Source organism: Lepisma saccharinum, unplaced genomic scaffold, assembly GCF_977018435.1.
Source record: "Lepisma saccharinum unplaced genomic scaffold, izLepSacc3.1 HAP1_SCAFFOLD_162, whole genome shotgun sequence".
Taxonomy (NCBI): domain Eukaryota; kingdom Metazoa; phylum Arthropoda; class Insecta; order Zygentoma; family Lepismatidae; genus Lepisma; species Lepisma saccharinum.
The window spans coordinates 349827-375199 of NW_028142969.1; the positions used below are offsets into that span (position 1 = coordinate 349827).

Consider the following 25373-nt stretch of genomic DNA (forward strand, 5'->3'; position numbering starts at 1 on the left):
ATGATATCAGATTTATTTATTGGAGTTATTTCTTTTATTATTTTAGTTGTATGTGTTTTAATTAGAGTTGCTTTTTTTACTTTATTTGAGCGCAGGGTTTTAGGTTATATTCAAATTCGTAAGGGGCCTAATCGGGTTGGGATTTGTGGTATTTTTCAGCCTTTTGCTGATGCAGTTAAATTATTTACTAAGGAGCAAACATTACCTACTTTGAGAAACTATTATCCATATTATATATCTCCAGTTTTTAGTTTATTTTTGTCTTTGGTTGTTTTTCCATATCACACCTTATTATTTAATTTTTATTTGGGGGTATTTTTCTTTTTATGTTGTATGAGTAGAGTAATATCTGCTGGGTGGGCATCTAATTCTAATTATGCGTTACTTGGGGGTCTTCGAGCCGTTGCTCAAACTATTTCTTATGAGGTTAGATTAGTATTAATTTTACTATCTTTTATTTTTTTAATTGGTCGCTATAATTTACTTTTATTTAATGTTTTTCAGGATTATTTATGGTTTATCTTTATTGCTTTACCGTTGGCGTTAGCCTGATTGAGTTCTTGTTTAGCTGAAACTAACCGGACTCCTTTTGATTTTGCTGAGGGGGAATCTGAACTTGTTTCTGGGTTTAATGTTGAGTATAGCGCTGGTGGATTTGCTTTAATTTTTATATCTGAATTTGCTAGTATTTTATTTATAAGTGTTTTATTTAGAATTTTATTGTTGGGATGATACCACTTTTCTTATTTTTTTTACTTAAGGGTTATTTTTTTAGGATTTATTTATATTTGAATTCGAGGGACACTACCACGATTTCGTTATGATAAACTTATATATTTAGCTTGAAAAAGTTTTCTTCCGGTTTCTTTAAATTATTTATTTTTTTTGTTGGTTTTAGGGGGTTGATTTAGTTGCATAATAATTAGAATGTGAAGACTTCTAGAATATTTATATTCTATTTTATGTTTTCAAGACATACACTTAAAGTTTCAGTCAAGAAGTCATTTTTTTAAGATTTTATCTCATAGTAGTAGGGTTGCTGGGGATATAATGAAATATATAAAATATATAATTGTTAATACTTGCCCAGTAGTAGCACTAGTATTATCTATTATAATTTTATTTATGGAGTTTCTACGGGTCGGGCTCCAATTCAGGTTAATAAAATAAAGGTTGCAAATATTAATCAAAATAATACTTGATTTAATGGATAAAATTGTAGTCCACGAAAATTTCTTTTATGGTGTATTGGTATAATAAATAAAATTATAATAGATAATACTAGTGCTACTACTCCTCCAAGCTTATTTGGGATTGATCGTAGAATGGCGTATGCAAACAGAAAGTATCACTCTGGTTGAATGTGTACTGGGGTTACTAGTGGATTTGCAGGGGTAAAGTTTTCAGGGTCTCCTAGGGTTGTTGGAAATATTAATGAGAGTTGTATTAGTCTTAAAATTATAAGTATAAACCCTAATATATCTTTTATTGAGAAGTATGGGTGGAATGGAATTTTATCCATGTTGCTATTAATAGATAGTGGATTATTAGACCCAGTTTGATGCAAGAAAAGTAGATGAATTATGGATATTGCTATTAAAATAAATGGTAATAAAAAATGAAAGGCGAAGAATCGAGTTAGTGTAGCACTATCTACTGCAAATCCCCCCCAAATTCATTGGACTAACGTAGTCCCTAAATATGGAATTGCCGAGAGTAAATTAGTAATTACTGTGGCACCTCAAAATTATATTTGCCCTCATGGTAATACATATCCAACAAATGCTGTTGCTATTGTTGCTAATATAATTATAACCCCAATAGATCATGAGTGAAAATATAAGTAGGATCCATAATATATTCCTCGTCCAACATGTATATATATACAAATAAAAAATATGGAGGCGCCATTAGCATGAATAGTTCGTAGTATTCACCCATAATTCACATCTCGGCAGATGTGTATTACTCTAGAAAAGGCTAAATCTGTTCTTGAAATATAATGTATTGCTAAAAAAAGACCTGTTAAGATTTGGATTGAAAGACATATTCCTATGAGTGAGCCAAAATTTCATCAATAGGATATATTTAGTGGGGCTGGCAAGTCTACTAATGCATTATTTGCTAATTTGAGTAGAGGGTGATAAATCCGTGCTGGTTTTGTCATTTGTAATTATTTAATTATTTTTAGAGGCCCATGTGAAAGTCTAGTAATTTTTACAATTGCAATTAATGTAATAAATAGATATACTACTGTTATAGTAGTTATTATTATAATGGATTCATTGTATAATTTTATTCCTGGTAAGGGTGGTGTACTTCTTCAGGTTGTATAAGTATCTATATTTTGTAGTATTGAGGGGGTTAATAATGGGTCTATTATTATTAATATAAATAAACATAATAATATTAAAGTTACACTCATAATTATTATTTTTGTTCTTATTTTAAATATTTCATTTGGTGTAAGTCTTGTTGTATAAATAAATAGAACTAATATTCCTCCTAAAAATACTAGAAATAATACATAGGAAAGTCATGTGGATTTTAAGAATGTGGATATTGTTAGGCATGCAGTAATAGTTTGTATAATTAGTGTGATCCCCATAGACAGTGGATGTTTTATGTATAATATTATTAGTGCTAATAGTTATATAACAGTAATTAGTATTAATTTTATTTTAATATCAAGGGGTAGTTTAATAAAAATATTGGCTTTGGGAGCTAATGATGATGTAATTATATCTTCCTTGATGTTTTCAGAATTAAATTTATAATTAAAATTAATATTGTGTGGTCATGGAAAAATATTATTTGTTCTATTAATGGGGAGGATCTATCTTGTAATCCTACTTGATTTCAGGTTGCCACTTTTAAGTAAGGGATATTCCTTATATTTGAAGCTTAAATTCAATGCACTTCTCTGCCACCTTAAAAATTAGTTGTTAGTAAGTAGTATTGGGAGTTCTGAATATGTATGTTCAGAGGGAGGTGACATTTGATACCATTCAATTGATGATGCTTGTTGTAGATTAAATAATGTTGGTCGGGCACTTGTCATACCTTCTCAGGTAATAAAAATTATAATAATTACTGCTGTAAATGATAAGATTGATCCTAATCTTGAAACAACATTTCATATTGTATATGCATCTGGATAATCCGAATATCGTCGCGGTATTCCTCTTAATCCTAGAAAATGTTGTGGGAAGAATGTTAAGTTAACTCCAATAAATATTGAGATAAATTGAATTTTTAATCAATCTGGATTTATTATTACTCCTGTAAATAATGGAAATCAATGTACTAGTCCTGCTATAATAGCAAATACTGCTCCTATAGATAATACATAATGAAAATGTGCTACAACATAGTATGTGTCATGCAGCACAATGTCTAGTGATGAATTTGCAAATACTACTCCTGTTAATCCCCCTATTGTAAATAAGAAAATAAATCCTAATGCTCATAATATTGATGGAGAGTAATTAATTTGTGTTCCATGTAGTGTTGCAATTCATCTAAATACCTTAATTCCTGTTGGTACAGCGATAATTATTGTAGCTGCAGTAAAATATGCTCGAGTATCAACATCTATTCCTACAGTAAATATATGATGTGCTCATACAATAAATCCTAGGAACCCAATTGCTATTATTGCATAAATTATTCCAAGAACTCCAAATGTTTCTTTTTTACCTCTTTCTTGAGTTACAATATGTGAAATTATTCCAAATCCCGGTAGAATTAGAATATATACTTCTGGGTGTCCAAAGAATCAGAATAGGTGTTGATATAAGATTGGGTCTCCACCACCAGATGGGTCAAAAAATGAGGTATTTAAATTTCGATCTGTTAATAGCATTGTAATTGCTCCTGCTAGAACTGGTAGTGATAATAATAGTAGAACTGCAGTGATTACTACTGACCATACGAATAATGGTACTCGTTCTATGGATATTCCTATAGTTCGTATATTAATTACTGTTGTAATAAAATTTACTGCCCCTAGAATAGAGGATACTCCTGCTAAATGTAATGAAAAAATTGATAAATCTACAGAGGCTCCGGCATGTGCAATTCCTGCAGATAGGGGAGGATATACTGTTCAACCAGTTCCTGCACCACTCTCTACAATTCTTCCTGATAATAGTAGAGTTAATGATGGAGGTAGTAATCAAAATCTTATATTATTTAATCGTGGGAAGGCTATGTCTGGGGCTCCAATTATTAAAGGTACTAGTCAGTTTCCAAATCCCCCAATTATAATAGGTATTACTATGAAAAAAATTATAATAAATGCGTGTGCAGTTACAATCACATTGTAGATCTGATCATCTCCAATTAAACTTCCTAGTTGACCTAATTCTATACGGATTAAGATACTTAATGATGTTCCAACTATTCCTGATCATACTCCGAAAATTAAATATATTGTACCAATATCTTTATGGTTAGTAGAAAATAATCATCGTTGCAAGAATGAGATGACTGAAGTTATAGGTGATAAACTGTAAATTTATGTATGAGTTTAAAACTCTCTCATTAAATTTTGGCTTTATAGTTAAGAATAATAATTTTGAACTGCAATTTCAGGGTGATACATATATGTATTAAGGCCTAAAAGAGTACCCCTTATTTATGACTTTGAAGGTCATTAGTTTAAAATTAACTTAAGACCTTATAAAGATTTTATAGAGATATGTAAATTGGTTGGATTATAGGTAGTCCACATACTGAGAGAAAAATTGTAACTACTGATAATACTTGTTCTTTTAAGTTTAAGTAATGATATTCCATATATTAGTTTTATAATTTATTAAAATTGATGTAAGTGAGGTTCGTAAGTAATAATATAAGGTTAGCAACGATATGCTAATTAGGATTATAATTATAATTAATTGCTTAAAGTTGGTTGTTTGGATAATGACTATCCATTTTGGTAAAAACCCTAGTAGAGGTGGTAGTCCACCAAGAGATAATATTGATATGAATAAAGATATTTTTTTAATGGGCGGAAGTTTTAATATAAACAGTTGATGGACGTAGTATGTTTTGTTCATTGAAAATAACATAATGGTAGAGGTAGTTATAAGGATGTATAGTAAGTAGTAAATATGTTAACCAGGTATTATCTTCTGATGTTATTCTTAGAATAATTCATGATATGTGGTTAATTGATGAAAAGGCTATAATTTTTCGTAACGAGGTTTGATTTAATCCTCCAATTGCTCCAATAATTGCTGATGTTCTAATTGTTAAAATTAAAATTATGTTTAAATTGTCAATTACATAACTAAGCAATGTTGATGGAGCAATTTTTTGAATAGTTGTTATTACTAGGCAGTTAATTCATGTTATTCCTTCTATAACTTCTGGTATTCAAATGTGAAATGGAGCAGCTCCTATTTTTATTAATAAAGCTATGGTTAAAAGCTGGATCTGTATATTGAAGTTTGCAGCATTAATTATAATTAATGCTGCAGCCAAAATTATTGATGATGCTAATGCTTGAATTAGGAAGTATTTAAGTGATGCTTCTGTATTTCGTTGATTATTTGGTGTAGAAATTAATGGGATAAAAGATATTAGATTAATTTCTAAGCCTATTCAGGCTGCATATCATGAGGTGGAAGAAATAGAAAGGAGGGTTCCTATTGTGAGGGTCAATAGGAATATTATTTTCTTGGGGGTTGTGAGCATTAAAAAGGGAAGGATTAATTATAGACCTTCATATGTGGGGTATGAGCCCTCTAGCTTAATTAGCTTACCTTTTTATTATATTTTGGTGTATGATGCACTATGGGGTTTGATACCATTGGAGAAAGTTTAATTCTTTCAATTATAAAAATTCATTTTTGTTACAAATAAATTAATAAGAACATGTTAAATTTCATGTATACTTTACCCTATCATGGTAATCCTTTTTCAGACATCTTATTTATATATAAGTTATAATAGTGGGTTAATAATACTATTTATTAGACTTTTATTGTTATGATCAATAAGTAGAATCTATTTATTAAATAATATAAAATACTTCAGAATCCTTTTTAATTTTATCCAATTTTTTTTAAGTTTTTGTAGTCTAACTTAAAGTAATTGACTTAATTAACATGTCATTTTAATACTTATTGAGTCTAGAGAAAAAAGAAGTTAATATATCTATATAGAACACAATTTTGAGGGAAAAAAAATGTGTTCTATATAGTATGGGAAAGTGAGTAAAAATAAAAAGGGAGGAAATTTTCGTGAGATAATTTCTAATTATAATTTAATTTAATATAATACATACTATATAATAATAAAGAACCTCTCTTTATATTTTAGAACTAAAGTTTTATTCTAGCTTAAAATTCCCTGGTTAAATTTTACATATGTATTTATTAAAGAGAGGGAAAATTTCCGCCAATTTTTTATGGGTTGAGACGGTGTATTTGAATTTAGTTCGCAGTGTGTGGTTTTGTTTAATTTTAATGTAAATTAGATTACAGGATTTTAAATTTTAATATTTATTTTGTCCGGCTAAATTCGTGCCAGCTGCCGCGGTTAGACGTGGGGACATAAGTGGAGAGTTGTTGGCTTAATTGTAGTAATAATTGATTTTTGGTTGTTTATATTTTATTTATTAGGTGAAATTTTTAATATAATTTGTTCTTTATTTTTATTAATTCTATAAATGTGATATGTTAAACTAGGATTAGATACCCTATTATTATCATTGTAAATTTGGTTTGAGTAGTATTAGTTATGATCTTGAAACTCAAAGAATTTGGCGGTGCTTTATTCTATTTAGAGGAACCTGTCCCGTAATCGATATTCCGCGTTTTATTTGACCTATTATTGTAAAGTATCAGTTTGTATACCACCGTAATTTGAATATTTAAATATATATATTCTTTTTTTCTGTTGAAATATATTTCAGGTCAAGATGCAGCTTATTAGTGGGTGGAGATGGGTTACATTATGTTGATTTGGATAATATATTGAAATTATATTTGAAATTGGATTTAATTGTAATTTTGTTTTAGAATAACATTTTGGTTTATTAGCTCTAGGGCATGCACACATCGCCCGTCGCTCTCATTTATATAGGTGAGATAAGTCGTAACATAGTAGGTGTACCGGAAGGTGTACCTAGTTTGAATATAATATCAAAATATTTCTGTTAGTTAGAATATTCATTTACATTGAGTAGTTAGTCGTGCAATTCGACATATTTTGATAGAAATTTTATTACTATTTGAATTTAGTTTATAAGTTGATTTTATATGAAAAGTAATTTTATTGGGGTTGGTTATATACTTAGTGTATATGAATTAGTTTGTTATAGGTTATTAGTACAGTGTTGGGATTTATTAAATATATGAAATATTGATTTTTATTACAGGAGATGTCAATAATCGTACCTTTTGTATCAGGGAGGATTAAATTTTAATTGAATATTCTATTTTCTCGAAGGGTGAGGAGCTAGTAGACTAATTTTAAGGTAAAAGTGTTATATTTTTCTGTTAAAATTGTTATTTGTAATAAAATGTTATTCGACTTACCTTATATCCAGTTATTAGGGAATTATATTTAATATAGCTTTGCATTTTAATATTTTTTATATTAATATATATATATTATAATATTAATGTTTAGTTATGACTAGGGGGATGTGCTTCTGGTTAATATGTTGGTTATAACTTTATATTAAACTATTATATTTATTGGTTTGGAGATTGCTAATTTTTGTAATTTTGTTATAATTTATTTGAAATTTTATTAAAAATTTAGTTTGGTTTTACTTGCTTACTTAATTATATGTTTTAATTGGTTTTATTTTGAAATTATGATTCTATTAGTATATTTACTTAATTAATTAAAGGAATTAGGCAAAATTTATTCTCGCCTGTTTATCAAAAACATCTTTTCATGATTTTTATATGAAGTATAACCTGCCCAATGACATTTGTTTAATGGCCGCGGTATTTTGACCGTGCGAAGGTAGCATAATCATTAGTCTTTTAATTGGGGGCTAGAATGAATGGTTGGACGAGGAATAGACTGTCTTTAGTTAATTAATATATAATTTTACTTTAGAGTGAAAAGGCTTTATTTTTTTAAGGGGACGATAAGACCCTATAGATCTTTATATTATTTTAATGATGTTTTGATTAGTAATATAATTATATATATTATTAAATAGTATTTTGTTGGGGTGATGGGAAGATAATAATTAGCTCTTTTTTATTTAATATTCAATAATTTTTGTTATTTGGATCCATTTTTAGTGATTTAAAGAATAAGTTACCTTAGGGATAACAGCGTAATCTTTCTTGAGAGATCATATCGACAGGAGGGGTTGCGACCTCGATGTTGGATTAAGATATCATTTGGGGGTAGCATTTCAAATTTGATGGTCTGTTCGACCTTTAATTTCTTACATGATCTGAGTTCAAACCGGCGTGAGCCAGGTTGGTTTCTATCTCTTAATATCAAAAGTGTTTTAGTACGAAAGGACCAAATACTTATATTATATATATAATATTGATTAATAATAATTACTATTATGGCAGAGAAGTGCATTGAATTTAGAATTCAATAATGAAGATAAATTTCTTTTTATAGTAGATGATATCAGATTTATTTATTGGAGTTATTTCTTTTATTATTTTAGTTGTATGTGTTTTAATTAGAGTTGCTTTTTTTACTTTATTTGAGCGCAGGGTTTTAGGTTATATTCAAATTCGTAAGGGGCCTAATCGGGTTGGGATTTGTGGTATTTTTCAGCCTTTTGCTGATGCAGTTAAATTATTTACTAAGGAGCAAACATTACCTACTTTGAGAAACTATTATCCATATTATATATCTCCAGTTTTTAGTTTATTTTTGTCTTTGGTTGTTTGGGTTGTTTTTCCATATCACACCTTATTATTTAATTTTTATTTGGGGGTATTTTTCTTTTTATGTTGTATGAGAATAGGAGTGTATAGAGTAATATCTGCTGGGTGGGCATCTAATTCTAATTATGCGTTACTTGGGGGTCTTCGAGCCGTTGCTCAAACTATTTCTTATGAGGTTAGATTAGTATTAATTTTACTATCTTTTATTTTTTTAATTGGTGGCTATAATTTACTTTTATTTAATGTTTTTCAGGATTATTTATGGTTTATCTTTATTGCTTTACCGTTGGCGTTAGCCTGATTGAGTTCTTGTTTAGCTGAAACTAACCGGACTCCTTTTGATTTTGCTGAGGGGGAATCTGAACTTGTTTCTGGGTTTAATGTTGAGTATAGCGCTGGTGGATTTGCTTTAATTTTTATATCTGAATATGCTAGTATTTTATTTATAAGTGTTTTATTTAGAATTTTATTGTTGGGGGGATACCACTTTTCTTATTTTTTTTACTTAAGGGTTATTTTTTTAGGATTTATTTATATTTGAATTCGAGGGACACTACCACGATTTCGTTATGATAAACTTATATATTTAGCTTGAAAAAGTTTTCTTCCGGTTTCTTTAAATTATTTATTTTTTTTTGTTGGTTTTAGGGGGTTGATTGTATCAATTTATATTTAGTTGCATAATAATTAGAATGTGAAGACTTCTAGAATATTTATATTCTATTTTATGTTTTCAAGACATACACTTAAAGTTTCAGTCAAGAAGTCATTTTTTTAAGATTTTATCTCATAGTAGTAGGGTTGCTGGGGATATAATGAAATATATAAAATATATAATTGTTAATACTTGCCCAGTAGTAATGTATGGAGTTTCTACGGGTCGGGCTCCAATTCAGGTTAATAAAATAAAGGTTGCAAATATTAATCAAAATAATACTTGATTTAATGGATAAAATTGTAGTCCACGAAAATTTCTTTTATGGTGTATTGGTATAATAAATAAAATTATAATAGATAATACTAGTGCTACTACTCCTCCAAGCTTATTTGGGATTGATCGTAGAATGGCGTATGCAAACAGAAAGTATCACTCTGGTTGAATGTGTACTGGGGTTACTAGTGGATTTGCAGGGGTAAAGTTTTCAGGGTCTCCTAGGGTTGTTGGAAATATTAATGAGAGTTGTATTAGTCTTAAAATTATAAGTATAAACCCTAATATATCTTTTATTGAGAAGTATGGGTGGAATGGAATTTTATCCATGTTGCTATTAATAGATAGTGGATTATTAGACCCAGTTTGATGCAAGAAAAGTAGATGAATTATGGATATTGCTATTAAAATAAATGGTAATAAAAAATGAAAGGCGAAGAATCGAGTTAGTGTAGCACTATCTACTGCAAATCCCCCCCAAATTCATTGGACTAACGTAGTCCCTAAATATGGAATTGCCGAGAGTAAATTAGTAATTACTGTGGCACCTCAAAATGATATTTGCCCTCATGGTAATACATATCCAACAAATGCTGTTGCTATTGTTGCTAATATAATTATAACCCCAATAGATCATGTGTGAAAATATAAGTAGGATCCATAATATATTCCTCGTCCAACATGTATATATATACAAATAAAAAATATGGAGGCGCCATTAGCATGAATAGTTCGTAGTATTCACCCATAATTCACATCTCGGCAGATGTGTATTACTCTAGAAAGGCTAAATCTGTTCTTGAAATATAATGTATTGCTAAAAAAAGACCTGTTAAGATTTGGATTGAAAGACATATTCCTATGAGTGAGCCAAAATTTCATCAATAGGAAATATTTAGTGGGGCTGGCAAGTCTACTAATGCATTATTTGCTAATTTGAGTAGAGGGTGATAAATCCGTGCTGGTTTTGTCATTTGTAATTATTTAATTATTTTTAGAGGCCCATGTGAAAGTCTAGTAATTTTTACAATTGAAATTAATGTAATAAATAGATATACTACTGTTATAGTAGTTATTATTATAATGGATTCATTGTATAATTTTATTCCTGGTAAGGGTGGTGTACTTCTTCAGGTTGTATAAGTATCTATATTTTGTAGTATTGAGGGGGTTAATAATGGGTATATTATTATTAATATAAATAAACATAATAATATTAAAGTTACACTCATAATTATTATTTTTGTTCTTATTTTAAATATTTCATTTGGTGTAAGTCTTGTTGTATAAATAAATAGAACTAATATTCCTCCTAAAAATACTAGAAATAATACATAGGAAAGTCATGTGGATTTTAAAAATGTGGATATTGTTAGGCATGCAGTAATAGTTTGTATAATTAGTGTGATCCCCATAGATAGTTAATGTGTTATATATAATATTATTAGTGCTAATATTAATATAACAGTGATTAGTATTAATTGTATTTTAATATCAAGGGGAAGTTTAATAAAAATATTGGCTTTGGGAGCTAATGATGATGTAATTATATCTTCCTTGATGTTTTTAGAATTATTAATTCATTAATGATTTACAAGACCATTGTTTTTATTAAACTATTAAAACTTATGTTAAGAGTATTATTTATATTATTTATTTTATTTACTAGATTTTTATGCTTTATTTCTCAACGTAGGCACTTATTAGTAACTCTATTAAGACTTGAATTTATTGTGTTATCCTTATATTTATATATAACTTATTATTTTATTAATAATCAGGAAGAAGCTTATTTTTGTTTATTATTTATTTCGTTTTGTGTATGTGAGGGGGCTCTTGGTCTATCTGTTATAGTATCAGTTACACGTACTCATGGTAATGATTATTTTAATTCTTTTGTATTATTGAAATGTTAAAATATATTTTTTATTTTATATTTTTAATCCTTTTGAGATTTAATAGTTCTTTATGAATGGTGGTTCAAATTTCTATTATTTTTGGTTGTTTTTTGTTTTTATTAATAGTATGATTTGGTATCGGAGTATGGGGGGCTGGTTATTTTATTGGCTTAGATGTGATGTCTTACTCTTTAATTTTGCTTAGCATTTGAATTATTTTTTTAATAATAGTGGCTAGAAATAGTATTATATCTATTTATTTTTATCCTTGTAGATTTATATTTTTGTTAATTATTTTATTATTATTGTTAATATTAACTTTTATAAGAATATTTTTTTTTTATTTTATTTGTTTTTTGAGGGATCATTAGTACCTACTTTATTTTTAATTTTAGGGTGAGGGTATCAGCCAGAACGAGTACAAGCGGGGGTATATTTACTTTTTTATACATTACTTGCTTCTTTACCTCTTTTGGTTGGTATTTTTATGTTAAATTATAAGGTGGGGGGTTTATATATATATATATTTAGATATATTAATATTGATATATTAGAATGGTGTTTGCCTTTTTAGTAAAAATACCTATATTTTTGGTTCATTTGTGATTACCTAGGGCTCATGTTGAGGCTCCAGTTAGTGGGTCTATGATTTTGGCTGGGATTTTATTAAAGCTCGGAGGGTATGGGATTTTGCGAATTATTTCTTGTATTGAGAGATTAGCTGTTAAATATAATATTTTTTGATTTGGTATTAGCATTGTTGGAATTTGAATAATTAGTCTTGTTTGTATACGTCAAATTGATTTAAAGGCTTTGGTTGCATATTCATCTGTAGCACATATAGGTCTTGTTTTGATGGGGATTATAACTATAGGGGCATGAGGAATAAATGGTAGTCTTACTTTAATAGTAGCACATGGTCTTTGTTCTTCTGGAATATTTTGTCTAGTAAATATTACTTATGAACGATTAGGTAGTCGTAGTATATTAATTAATAGGGGGATAATTAGTTATATTCCTAGATTATCTTTATGATGATTTATATTGAGAATTACTAATATAGCTGCCCCCCCTTCTATTAATCTGTTGGGTGAAATTAGTCTATTAAATAGAATTATTGGGTGATCCTACTTTAGTTTACTCTCCTTTTTAAGTGCTGGTTATACTTTATATTTATATTCTTACACTCAACATGGAATATACTACTCTGGTGTATTTTCTTGCTGAAGAAGTAACATTCGTGAATATTTATTATTATTTTGTCATTTATTTCCATTAAATTTTTTATTTTTTTTTTTGTTCTCCAATATTTCATTGAATTTGAATTATTTAAGTAGTTTAAGTAGAATAGTAAGTTGTGGACTTACTGGTAGCTAAAAAGTTCTTAGATCAATGGTTTTTAATTTTTTTATTACAAGTATAGTATCAATTATTTTATTAATTAGTAGAATAATTTTATTATTATTAGGGATAATATTTTTAATTAGGGATATTACAATTTTTATTGAGTGAAATATTGTTAATTTGAATAGTTCTAGTATTATCATAACAATATTATTTGATTGAATATCTTTAATTTTTATAGGATTAGTTATATATATCTCTTCTATGGTTATTAATTATAGAGGTTCTTATATAGAAGGGGATTATAATATAAATCGATTTATTATTTTAGTTTTATTATTTGTCGGGTCTATAATGTTTTTAATTATTTCTCCTAATATTATTAGAATTATTTTAGGATGGGATGGTCTAGGACTAGTTTCTTACTGCCTAGTAATTTATTATCAGAATGTTCGTTCCTATTCTGCTGGAATATTAACTGCTTTGTCTAACCGAATTGGTGATGTATTTATTTTATTATCTATTGCTTGAATATTAAATTATGGTAGCTGAAATTATATCTATTATTTATGATTAGTTTCTGACTTTGATATAATATTAATTACTAGATTTATTATTATTGCTGGGATAACAAAGAGTGCACAAATTCCATTTTCTGCATGATTGCCGGCAGCTATGGCTGCACCCACCCCAGTTTCTGCATTAGTTCATTCTTCTACTTTGGTTACTGCTGGAGTTTATTTATTAATTCGTTTTGGAGATATACTGATATATATATACTGTTTTTGGTAGGATACTCTTATTACTGTCAGGGTTAACTATATTTATAGCTGGGGTTGGTGCTAATTTTGAATATGATTTGAGGAAAATTATTGCTTTATCTACATTAAGACAACTTGGGTTAATAATGTTAACATTATCTGTGGGGTTAAAGGAGTTATCATTTTTCCATTTATTGACACATGCTATATTTAAGTCTTTATTGTTTTTATGTGCCAGTGTAGTTATTCATGTAATAGGGGATGTTCAGGATATTCGTTGTAGGGGGGTCTAATTAATAAAATACCAATAACTATTTCTTGTATAATAATTTCTAGTCTTGCCTTATGTGGAATACCGTTTTTGGCTGGGTTTTATTCTAAGGATTTAATTTTGGAAATATTAAGTATATCTTCTTTTAATTTAGTAATATTTGTTTTATTATGAGTTTCTACGGGTATAACTATAGCCTATAGTTTTCGATTAAATTATTATTTAGTTGGTAAATCTTATAGAGGTATATCATTTCAATTCTTTTCAGATGATGGGGGATGAGGCATATTTAAAGGTATGTTAGGCCTATTATTCTTATCTATTGTAGGTGGTTCTGGGTTAATATGATTAATATTTCCTTCTGTTTTTGTTATTATTATCCCACTTAGTTTGAAAATAGTGGCAATTATATGTATTTTATTGGGAGGGTGAATTGGGTATAATATTACATCTTTCTTGTTCGAAATTTATCCATTTTTTAATAATAAAATAATATATTATTTATTAGGGGGGATATGATTTTTACCTTATTTATCCTCTGGTGGATTAATTGGTAGTTCATTTATTACTGGAGGTCTATATATTAAGGCTGTTGATTATGGATGAAGTGAACTTATGGGGGGACAGGGAGTCTATAAATATATAAGGAGTGGTTCTTTAAATATCCAATTAATACATTCTAATTATTTTAATATTTATTTTATATTTTCATTTTTAATAGTAATTTTATTAATAATTTATATGTGTTTATATAGCTTATAATAAAGCATAATATTGAAGTTATTAGGAAGGATAAAATAATTCTATAGGCATTTCTTGAACTTATTTAAAGTTCAGCTTTATCATGAAAAGATAATGTAATTTTATACTAAAGAAATAGTGTGAGAGTATTAATAGAGTTTCACCACTAAAGATGGAAGTTAGCAGCCCCCACTTAATAATATACCCCTTAACTGAGGAGATAATCCTAATTTTATTATTAACATTAATATGCCGCCTTCCTTTGGCTTCAGTCAAATAAGCAAGGGTAATATATACCAATTTATTCAGGTCGAAGCTGATTGCTTTTGCTTCTTGCTCAATAAAGTAAATTGAACTATTCAATACCTTTTGAATGCAACTCAAATATTATTATTAACTATTACTCTAGCATGCTCATTCTAGTGATCCTTGGGTTCATTCATGATATAAACCTAAAAGCAAGATTAATAGGAATAGGAGTCTAACACATATTCAATATATTAGTTTTGAATTAGTAATAATAACTGTTATTGGTAATAGTAATACAATTTCTACATCAAAAATTAGAAAAATTACTGCAATTAGAAAGAATTTTATAGAGAATGGAATTCGTGCTGAGGATTTTGGGTCAAATCCACACTCAAACGGTGATCTTTTTTCTCGGTCTGTAATTATTTTTTTTGATAGTAATGTGGATAATATTATTACAATTGAGAAAAAGTTCACAAGAAACTATGGACGAAATCTTATCGAGTATCCGAGGTTCGTATATAAGAAATCTATAAATAAAGTATCCTATATGATTACTTTATATTAAGCCTATTTTCAATCTTTGTAAGGTGGCGGAAAATGCGGTAAATATGTTTTTTTAACTTTTACTTCCTTGTTACGATACGCAGTTCACAAGAAATTATTTACCAGATATTATCGAATGTGTTGAGTTTGTATCTAAGTAATACTTAAATAAAATCTTCTACACAATTACTTACTATGAAGCCCGTTTTTTTGTACCGTCAACAAAACACGGGAAATATTTCTTAATTCTTATTTCTTCGCTGAGACACGAGGTTCAGAAGAAACTATGGACAAAATATTGTTGAGTGTGTAGGGTTTGTATCCAGTTAGTCTTGAAATAAAATCTTCCATATGATTACTTTCTATTAAACCCTTACTTTATTTTTGTACATCAGGGAAAACTCGGGAATTTTTTTTAAATTCTTACTTCTTGACTGAGACATAGAATTCATAAGAAACTATACACCAATATCGAGTGTGTGAGGTTTGTATCTAGGTAATCTTTAAATAAAATCATTTATATGATTACTTTCTATTAAGTCCGTTTTTTATTTTTGTACGTACATTCAGGGAAAACCCTGGAAATATTTTTAAATTCTTACTTCCTGGCTGAATCACGAAGTTCACAAGAAATTATGGACCAAATCTTATCGACTGTGTAAGGGTTGTATCTAGGCAATCCATAAATAAAATCTCCTATATGACTACTTTCTCTTAAGCTCATTTTCAATTTTTGTACCATCACGGAAAACCAGGGAAATATATTTTAATTCTTACTTCTTCGCTGAGACACGAAATTCATAAGAAACTATGGACAAAATATTATCGAATGTGTGAGGTTTGTATCTAAGTAATCCTTAAATAAAATCGTCTATACGATTTCCTTGTATTAAGCACGTTTTTGTTTTTTGTGCAGTCACAGAAAACTCGGAAAAATTTCATAATCCTTATTTCTTTGCTGAGACACGAAGTTCTCAAGAACCTAAGGACAAAATGTTATCTAATGTGAGAGGTTTGTATCTAAGTAATCCTTAAATGAAATATTTTATATGATTACTTTCGCCTTTCTCGTCTCGTTCTCCAGACGAGACATTCGATTTTTTACGTCTGTTTGAAGATTATTTAGAATGCTTTTTTATGTATTTATTTCTTATTTAATTTGAATACTATTCCTTGGATTGTAATAACGAAATACTGAGCCTGATTTAGAATAGATTTCATATGAAGGAAGTGCACTAACTTCTGTATAATCGTCGTAGAAGGAAACTTTGTTCTATTGGGACTCCCCGATGGTACAGTGGTAGCACTTCACCTTGTAATCAAGGGGTGCCGGGTTCGATAACCGGTGAAGGAACATAGTGATTTGAATCCCATTTTAAAGTGTGGGTCCAGTTCCGATTAGCTTTTCTGTGAATCAAATGAAGGAATGTTGTAACTGTTCTTTTTATTCTGTAAATTTAGCCTTCAAGTTTATTAGCAAAATACATGTAGTATCTACTGTCTACATTTTCAATCGTTACTAAACAAATTTCACAAAGTAGTTTTATCAAACTTCAGAGGGAAGCTCACTGCAATGTTAGGGTGGCGGGAGTCTGTTTACGGCCAGGGCGTTTTCCGAGACTATTTTTCGCCGCTTCCCACTGACAGAGGTTTTGCTTTAAACAATGGACACCGTTCATTCAGGGGGCAAACCTGCAGTAGCGGGTAAGTGCCATAAATCCAGGCCTAAAGTAGGAATGAAAGTTGATGCAAGGGAGGGGCAATAAAATTTCTGTAATTTGCTTTGCTTGCTGACAGGAAGTTTTGCAGGAAAAGCTGAAAAGGAAAACGGCAAACTTTGAATGCAAGAGGGACAGTGAACACAAGTTCTTTGTATTATTCGCCGACACACAAGCTTCCATTTCGAAGGTGAGGCTATCAGCTGCGAAGTTATTAGAGGGTTGGAAGCAGTGACGACGCCAGAGGAGGCAGGGGGCGCCACTTCGCACTCTCCGGGCCCTCCAACTGAAGTTAATTAAATATCAAATAATAAAGAGAGTTCATTTATAAGTATATGACGATTTTCACCTTTTCAAAGTGGTGTATTCTGCATGATATCACTTTCCTGTTTATAATACCAACTTGATTAACAAATGTTAATTTGTTTAGTATATATGTAGCTATGTGTATGTGACTTTCGTTCAAGATTCGAGTGCCGACCTGGGCATAGGTGATTTCTCATTCATTTATGTCCTATAATCGTCGAGATTAACCTAAGTTTTAAAAAGTTTTAAGAACTGGGAAAAAGTGTTGAATGTGGATGGTTTTAAAACATCACGAATATTTTCAGGACCACAAGACATCATCTGTAGTACGCGCAAATTATTCTAATCGTGGTCGTTAGTGACAACGCTAATTATTAAAATACATTCAAAGTTGATTCAAGATTTGATTGGTTGGTTGATTTTGTGTTTTAAGTCCATTTTATGCACAGAAAAGTCAATCGGGACTTAGCTTAAAGTGCCTCCACTGGGTATCGAACCTTGGAGCAAAGGTGATCGAAAAAACCCGGCACTAAATGTCAGTTGTTGTGGATTCATCGCGGTTTCTTACTATTCAGGGACTTGAATTTCGAGATGATGAGTCTGAGAAAACCTTAACAAAGGGAATTTCTTCGATACTCTTGAAGTTAATGAGGATATATTATTTCGAAATGTATTGAACATGAACCTTAAAATGCAAATTACACTTAAAATTCGAATCAAAACATATCGCGGGCACGTAAAATAACGCTATTTAGGATCTGCCACGCTTCAATCATTGGATACAGGTTCGCTCTTTCTCGAATATATCAAAATCGAAGAACATCTTCCCACGAACCCCATAGGTGCCTGTAATTGTTTAGCACAGACATACGTTGGAGTGGTAGGGTAAGAGTAAGTAATGCCATGGTCAGAATATTTCTTGAATCGTGAGTAACTGTAATCTTTGTCTGATTTTTTTTATCCTGTGATAGCATTTTCTGAAAGGTTTTTTGCCCAAAACTCTTCAGCATTACGAAGATGGTTGTCCTTAAAATCTTTGAAAAGGCTTGCTCGAAACAGGATGCTGGATGCAAACTGCCTCATTTGGCTGTTCTTGCCATTGAGAAGAAATGTCAAGTCCTTGACGTAACAAAGGTGGCAATGTGTTCTCCAAACCACACAGAGCAGAATTCTCCAACAGGAGAAATACGCTTCACTAAATGCCTCACATTGTTTCTAATACTTAAGAAGATTCATTTGTTCCAACGTCACGTTTATTTTGCAAGAAAATTAAACTCTTCGAAGCATTTTTTCGTCATTTATATTATTATCTTATAACTTAAATATTTATATCAGTAGTTTCATCTCAAGAAAGACGATGAATTATAAAATTATGAATGTCTTTCAATACTGAAATAGGCTACTAGAGACAACGCAACTTACCATCTAAAAAGAATTAATGTCTTTATTAAAACGAATCATGTGGAGATAAACTAGTAATCAAGAAGTAAATTTAGGCAATAAACGTCCACTCTAAATAAAAGACAAACACAAAACACCATACATGAATATAATAATAATAATAATTATTATAATTATTATTATAATTATTAAAATAGTCATTATTATAAGTATTATTATATATATATATATATATATATATATATGTGTAGTGTTTTCTGGCTTTTTAATGTGACTACCCCCTTACATTATTTTGTTGCCAGAATTTCGCCCCCCCAGTCACATTTCCCTGGCGCCGTCACTGGTTGGAAGTAAATTTATTAGGACGAGGAAAGTAACATTAACTGTTGACAGTGTTGCACCAATGGACGTGATATGTGCTACTGTTTGTATAAATTATAGGAAATTTAAGCAAAAAATTATAATTGTTGAGACTTGAGAGTTGTTTCCTTCAGATAAAAAAGTTCAGATAAAACAAGAATTTAGCCTTACTGTTATGAAAAGAAATAACGCAGTACAGGGAAAGAATAACTCCTCACATGTGTCGCACCTGGTGGGATGCAACCCACATGCACAAGAGTATTGCAGGAAGTCTATGAACGAGGATGAAAAGGGATGTGTGAAATTTGACTTAGCTGCGGGTGAATTAGTGGATTCTAATATTCTTAAGGTTGATATTGGTTCACAAATATTGATTCACAAATAGGCTAAATCGCGAATCGACCTACAGTTTGAAGTGTGATCCGATCCACTTTGTGCCTCCATTTGGTATCGAACGAGGGGACCCTTGATTACAAGACCTCGACGTTATTACTACGCCATCGGGGAGGCACCCAATTTACACAAATATGTTGATTTCAATAACACGTTTAATGCATAATCTGATAATGATGCAATTTTGGTGCATCTAAACATATTTTTTTCAACTATATCATGTCTGAAAGAATCATTGAAGTTGGGATTTTTGTAACTTCAGGAGGCACGGCTCTGTAAATGTGCGATATAAAATATATGCAGGTTTGCCTTCCATACGTGGTGGTTTTGTCACGTTTCTTCGCTTCGTACAACATACACTTTTGCAGGAACGGCTTCTTGCATCCTCCTGGGACCTTGCTCTAGCTAAACAAAAAATATATTTGTTTAGCATAATCGATGGTTAATTATTCCTGCCGAACAAGGATTTTATTGCGATCATCCGCATTTAAAACCTCTTTTGTTGCTCCCGAGCGCCAAGCTTAGAATTTAAAGAAGAAATGTACATTTTCATAGTGCACGGAAGTTCGACATTCAGAAAGAAAGAAGGTCTAGTGGAAAACATTTCAAAACTTCCAAAAGGTATAGCAGTAATGAAAAGAGCACTCTTGTATGGAAGCCAGAAAAACCACCAGGTAGATTTCATAAGATACCTAGCAATCAGTAACACACAAACTGAATTTTTAATATTAATGTCCTCATTATTAACGAACCTTATTTATTCTCACCACGCAATGGGTAAAATATCTGGAGCTTTATCCCACTTTCCGGAAAAAAAATATTTTGTGTTTCGAGAAATTCGCGTTCAATGCTAATACCCACTTCAAAACCCATTTTCTATACAGACCAAGCCAGAGATGATTTACTGCAAAATGTTAAATTATTATGCTTTTCAGAGGCTGAAAAACGTTTTAATTATGACTTTTTAACTATGGGATTAATAGTTGATTTTTCGAGAATACGCAAGAACTCATTCGAAACTCATTCTCTACAGAGCTAGTCAGAGATGATTTTCTTTAAAACGTTGAAATATTAAGCTTTACAGAGCCTGAAAAGCGTTTTCATTAATACATTTGGACTATGGAATGAATATTTGATTTTTAGAGAAATAAGCGTTCAATGCTGGTACAGGTTTGAAACTTATTTCCTCTACAGGCCTAGCTAGAGATGATTTTCATTAAAATGTTGAATTATTAAGCTTTTCAGAGCTTGAAAAGCGTTTTAATTCTGACATTTCTACTATAGGATCAAAACTTAATTTTTTGAGAAATTCGCGTTCAATGCTAATACTCACTAAGACTCATTTTCTATACAGACCAAGCCAGTGATGATTTACTTTAAAATGTTAAATTATTATGCTTTTCAGATCCTAAAAAGCGTTTTAATTAAGACCTTTGGACTATAGGATTAGTATCTGATTTTTCGAGATATACGCGTTCAAAGCTAGTACTCGTTTGAAACTCATTTTCCCTACAGACCTAACCTGAGATGATTTTCTTTAAAATGTTGAATTATTAAGCTTTTCAGAGGCTGAAAAGCGTTATAATTCTGACATTTAGACTATAGGATCAAAACTTGATTTTTCGAGAAATTTGAGTTCAATGTTAAAACTCACGTGAGACTCATTTCTATACAGACCAAGCCAGAAATGATTTTCTTTAAAATGTTGAATTATTATGCTTTTCAGAGGTTGAAAAGCGTTTTAATTAAGACATTTGGACTTTAAAATGAATAGTTGATTTTTCGAGAAATACGCTTTTAATGTTAGTACTCGTTCGAATTTCATTTTCTCTACAGAGCTAGTCAGAGATGATTTTCTTTAAAATGATGAATTATTAAGCTTTATAGAGCCTGAAAAGCGTTTTAATTATGACATTTGGACTATGGAATGAATATTTGATTTTTCGAGAAATACGCGTACAATGCTGGTACACGTTTGAAACTCATTTTCTCTACTTACCTAGCCAGAAATGATTTTCATTAAAATGTTGAATTATTAAGATTATAAGTGCCTGAAAAGCGTTTTAATACTGACATTTCACCTATAATATCAAAACTTGATTTTTCGAGAAATTCGCTTTAAATGATAATTTTCGTTTGAAACTCATTTTCTCTTCAGACCATGCCAGAGATGATTTTTTAATAATTTTGAATTATTATGCATTTCATAATCAGAAAGACGTTTTAATTCTGACATTTGGTTTATGGGATTATTAGTTGAATTTACGAGAAATACGCGTTCAATGCTAGTACTCGTTTAAAACTCATTTTTTCTACAGACCAAGCAAGAGATGATTTTCTTTAAAATGTTGAATTAAAATGCTTTTCAGAGCGTGAAAAGCGTTTTAATTAAGACATTTGGACTATAGAATGAATAGTTGATTTCTGTAGAAATACGCGTACAATGCTGGTACACGTTCGAAACTCATTTTCTCTACAGACCTAGCCAGAAATGATTTTCATTAAAATGTTGTATTATTAAGATTTTCAGAGCCTGAGAAGTGTTTTAATTCTGACATTCCGACTATAGGATCAAAACTTGAGTTTTCGAGAAATTCGCTTTAAATGATAATTTTCGTTTGAAACTCATTTTCTCTTCAGACCATGCCAGAGATGATTTTTTAATAATTTTGAATTATTATGCATTTCATAGTCAGAAAGACGTTTTAATTCTGACATTTGGTTTATGGGATTATTAGCTGATTTTACGAGAAATACGCGTTCAATGCTAATACTCGTTTGAAACTCTTTTTCTCTACAGACCAAGCCAGAGATGATTTTCTTTCAATTGTTACCTCTTCCCTGAGACACGAAATTTATAAGAAAAGGGCGTGTAACTAGGTAATCTATAAATAAAATCTTCTATATGATTACTTTCTATTAAGCCCTTTTTTTTGTACCGTCACGGAAAACCCGGAAATATATATAAACCTTTACTTCTTGGCTGAGGCTCGAAGTTCAAAAGAAATTTTTGGATGAAATCCTATCGACTGCGTGAGGTTTGTATCTAAGCAAACTTTAAATAAAATCTCCTACATGATTATTTTCTCTTAAGCTTATTTTCGATTTAGGACCATCACGGAAAACCCGGGAAATATATTTTAGTTCTTACTTCTTCGCTGAGACACGAAGTTCAAATGAAACTATGGACGAAATCTTATCGAGTATGTAAGGTTTGTATCTAGCGAATTTTTAAATAAAATCATCTATGTGATTACCTTCTATTAAGTCCGTTTTTTTATTTTTGTACCACCAGGGAAAATCCGGGAAATATTTATCAATTCTTACTTATTCTTTGAAAATATTAAGAAACTGGACCATATCTTATCGAGTGTGTATGACCTGTAACGAGGTAATTTATAAATAAAATCTTCTATGTGATTAATTTCTATTGAGCCAGTTTTTTTTATTTTTGTTCCGTTAGATAAATTCTGGGAAATATTTTATAATTCTTACGTCCTCGCTCAGATACGATGTTCACAAGAAACTATGGACAAAATATTGTTGAGTGTGTAGGGTTTGTATCCAGTTAGTCTTTAAATAAAATCTTCTATATGATTACTTTCTGTTAAACCCGTACTTTATTTTTGTACATCAGGGAAAACTCGGGAATTGTTTTTAAATTCTAACTTCTTGGCTGAGACGTAGAATTCATAAGAAACACATTATCGAATGTGTGAGATTTGTATCGACGAATTATTATATAATATCTCCTATATGGTTAGTCTCAATTCAGAACATTTTTAATTTTTGTACCATCAAGGAATACCCGGGAAATATATTTTTGTTCTTACTTCCTCGCTGAAACACGAATTTCACAAGACACGAGACGGGACAAGCCTTTTGAAATTCGAGACGGGACGAGACGGAATGCCTTTCTCGTCTCGTTTTCGAGACGAGACACGATACGGGACGGGACGGCTTTTGAAAAGTCTCGTCTCGTCTCGAATGTCTCGAAAAAAAATAAATGCAAAATATTTAATCAGTTGCAAATAGTTGTTTGCTTGGAATAAAGTATTTCAATTAGAAACTTTGATAAGCGTGTATTAAGTCGAAATAAGACTATTCTAGAGAGAGTAATGAATGAAAACCTAAACTTATTTTTAATACTCTTTCGAAACACAGCATTACTCCCCATTTTTGTTACGATAGTACTCCAGATACTAATACAATTCTGAATAATATCAAGTAAAAGGGCAGGTAGAGAAGTTGAAAGGAGGGGCCAAAAGATCGTGGAATGTCTGCGTCCGAGGTTTATCTTGTAAAAATAGTCTCAGCTCTATAGGTTGGAAGGATAAACGGACCGACGGATATGGTTTATTTTTATTAATTAATTTTTACATCAAAGGGTGTACAGAAGTGATTGTTATTAGGAAGTTGGAAAAGCATTGTAGGAAACATGGCAGTACAAATTGATAAGGAGTTGTTGGGAAAGTTATTAAGGAGTCCAAGATATAAGCAAGACTAAGAGAAGGAGATAATTAGGGACAAATAATCTTGCATTATCCCACTCCGAACTGCTGAGAGCTAAAGAGGAGGAGAAAATACAGGAAATATGGAAAGAAGTAATTTGGTGATTTTAGTGTTTACATGGAACCATGACAAGATTTTACCACATGATTATTTGCACGTGTTGCGAAATTATTAGAATGTTATGGAAGTTTCGGAAATGTCTTTGTTGAGAAAATTCTTGTTGTTTCCCTCAGGCATTCTACAGGTGGTTGGATTCGATTTTTTTACGTCTGTTTGAAGATTATTTAGAATGCTTTTCTATGTATTTATTTCTTATTTAAGTTGAATACTATTCCTTGGATTGTAATAACAAAATACTGAGCCTGATATAGAATAGATTTCAAATGAAGGAAGTGCACTAACTTCTGTATAATCGTCGTAGAAGGAAACTTTGTTCTATTGGGACTCCCCGATGGTACAGTGGTAGCACTTCACCTTGTAATCAAGGGGTGCCGGGTTCGATAACCGGTGAAGGAACATAGTGATTTGAATCCCATTTTGAAGTGTGGGTCCAGTTCCGATTAGCTTTTCTGTGAATCAAATGAAGGAATGTTGTAGCTGTTCTTTTTATTCTGTAAATTTAGCCTTCAAGTTTATTAGCAAAATACATGTTAGTATCTACTGTCTACATTTTCAATCGTTACTAAACAAATTTCACAAAGTAGTTTTATCAAACTTCAGAGGGAAGCTGACAGCAATGTCAGGGTGGCGGGAGCCTGTTTACGGCCAGGGCGTTTTCCGAGACTATTTTTCGCCGCTTCCCACTGACCGCGGTTTTGCTTTGAACAATGGACACCGTTCCTTCAGGGGGCAAACCTGCAGTAGCGGGTAAGAACCATAAATCCAGGCCTAAAGTAGGAATGAAAGTTGATGCAAGGGAGGGGCAATAAAAATTCTGTAATTTGCTTTGCTTGCTGACAGGAAGTTTTGCAGGAAAAGCTGAAAAGGAAAACGGCAAACTTTGAATGCAAGAGGGACAGTGAACACAAGTTCTTTGTATTATTCGCCAACACAC

The 25373-nt window shown here is 30.6% G+C and overlaps 4 pseudogenes; all 4 read left to right on the plus strand.

The window, feature by feature from the left end:
* LOC145982398 (NADH-ubiquinone oxidoreductase chain 1 pseudogene) lies at window positions 1-2181 on the plus strand (annotated as a pseudogene).
* Window positions 2182-8616: 6435 nt separating this feature from the next.
* LOC145982425 (NADH-ubiquinone oxidoreductase chain 1 pseudogene) lies at window positions 8617-9564 on the plus strand (annotated as a pseudogene).
* A 1432-nt stretch (window positions 9565-10996) lies between these two features.
* On the plus strand, window positions 10997-13094 carry LOC145982399 (NADH-ubiquinone oxidoreductase chain 4 pseudogene; annotated as a pseudogene).
* Window positions 13095-13109: 15 nt separating this feature from the next.
* On the plus strand, window positions 13110-14612 carry LOC145982400 (NADH-ubiquinone oxidoreductase chain 5 pseudogene; annotated as a pseudogene).
* The last annotated feature ends 10761 nt before the right edge of the window (window positions 14613-25373 follow it).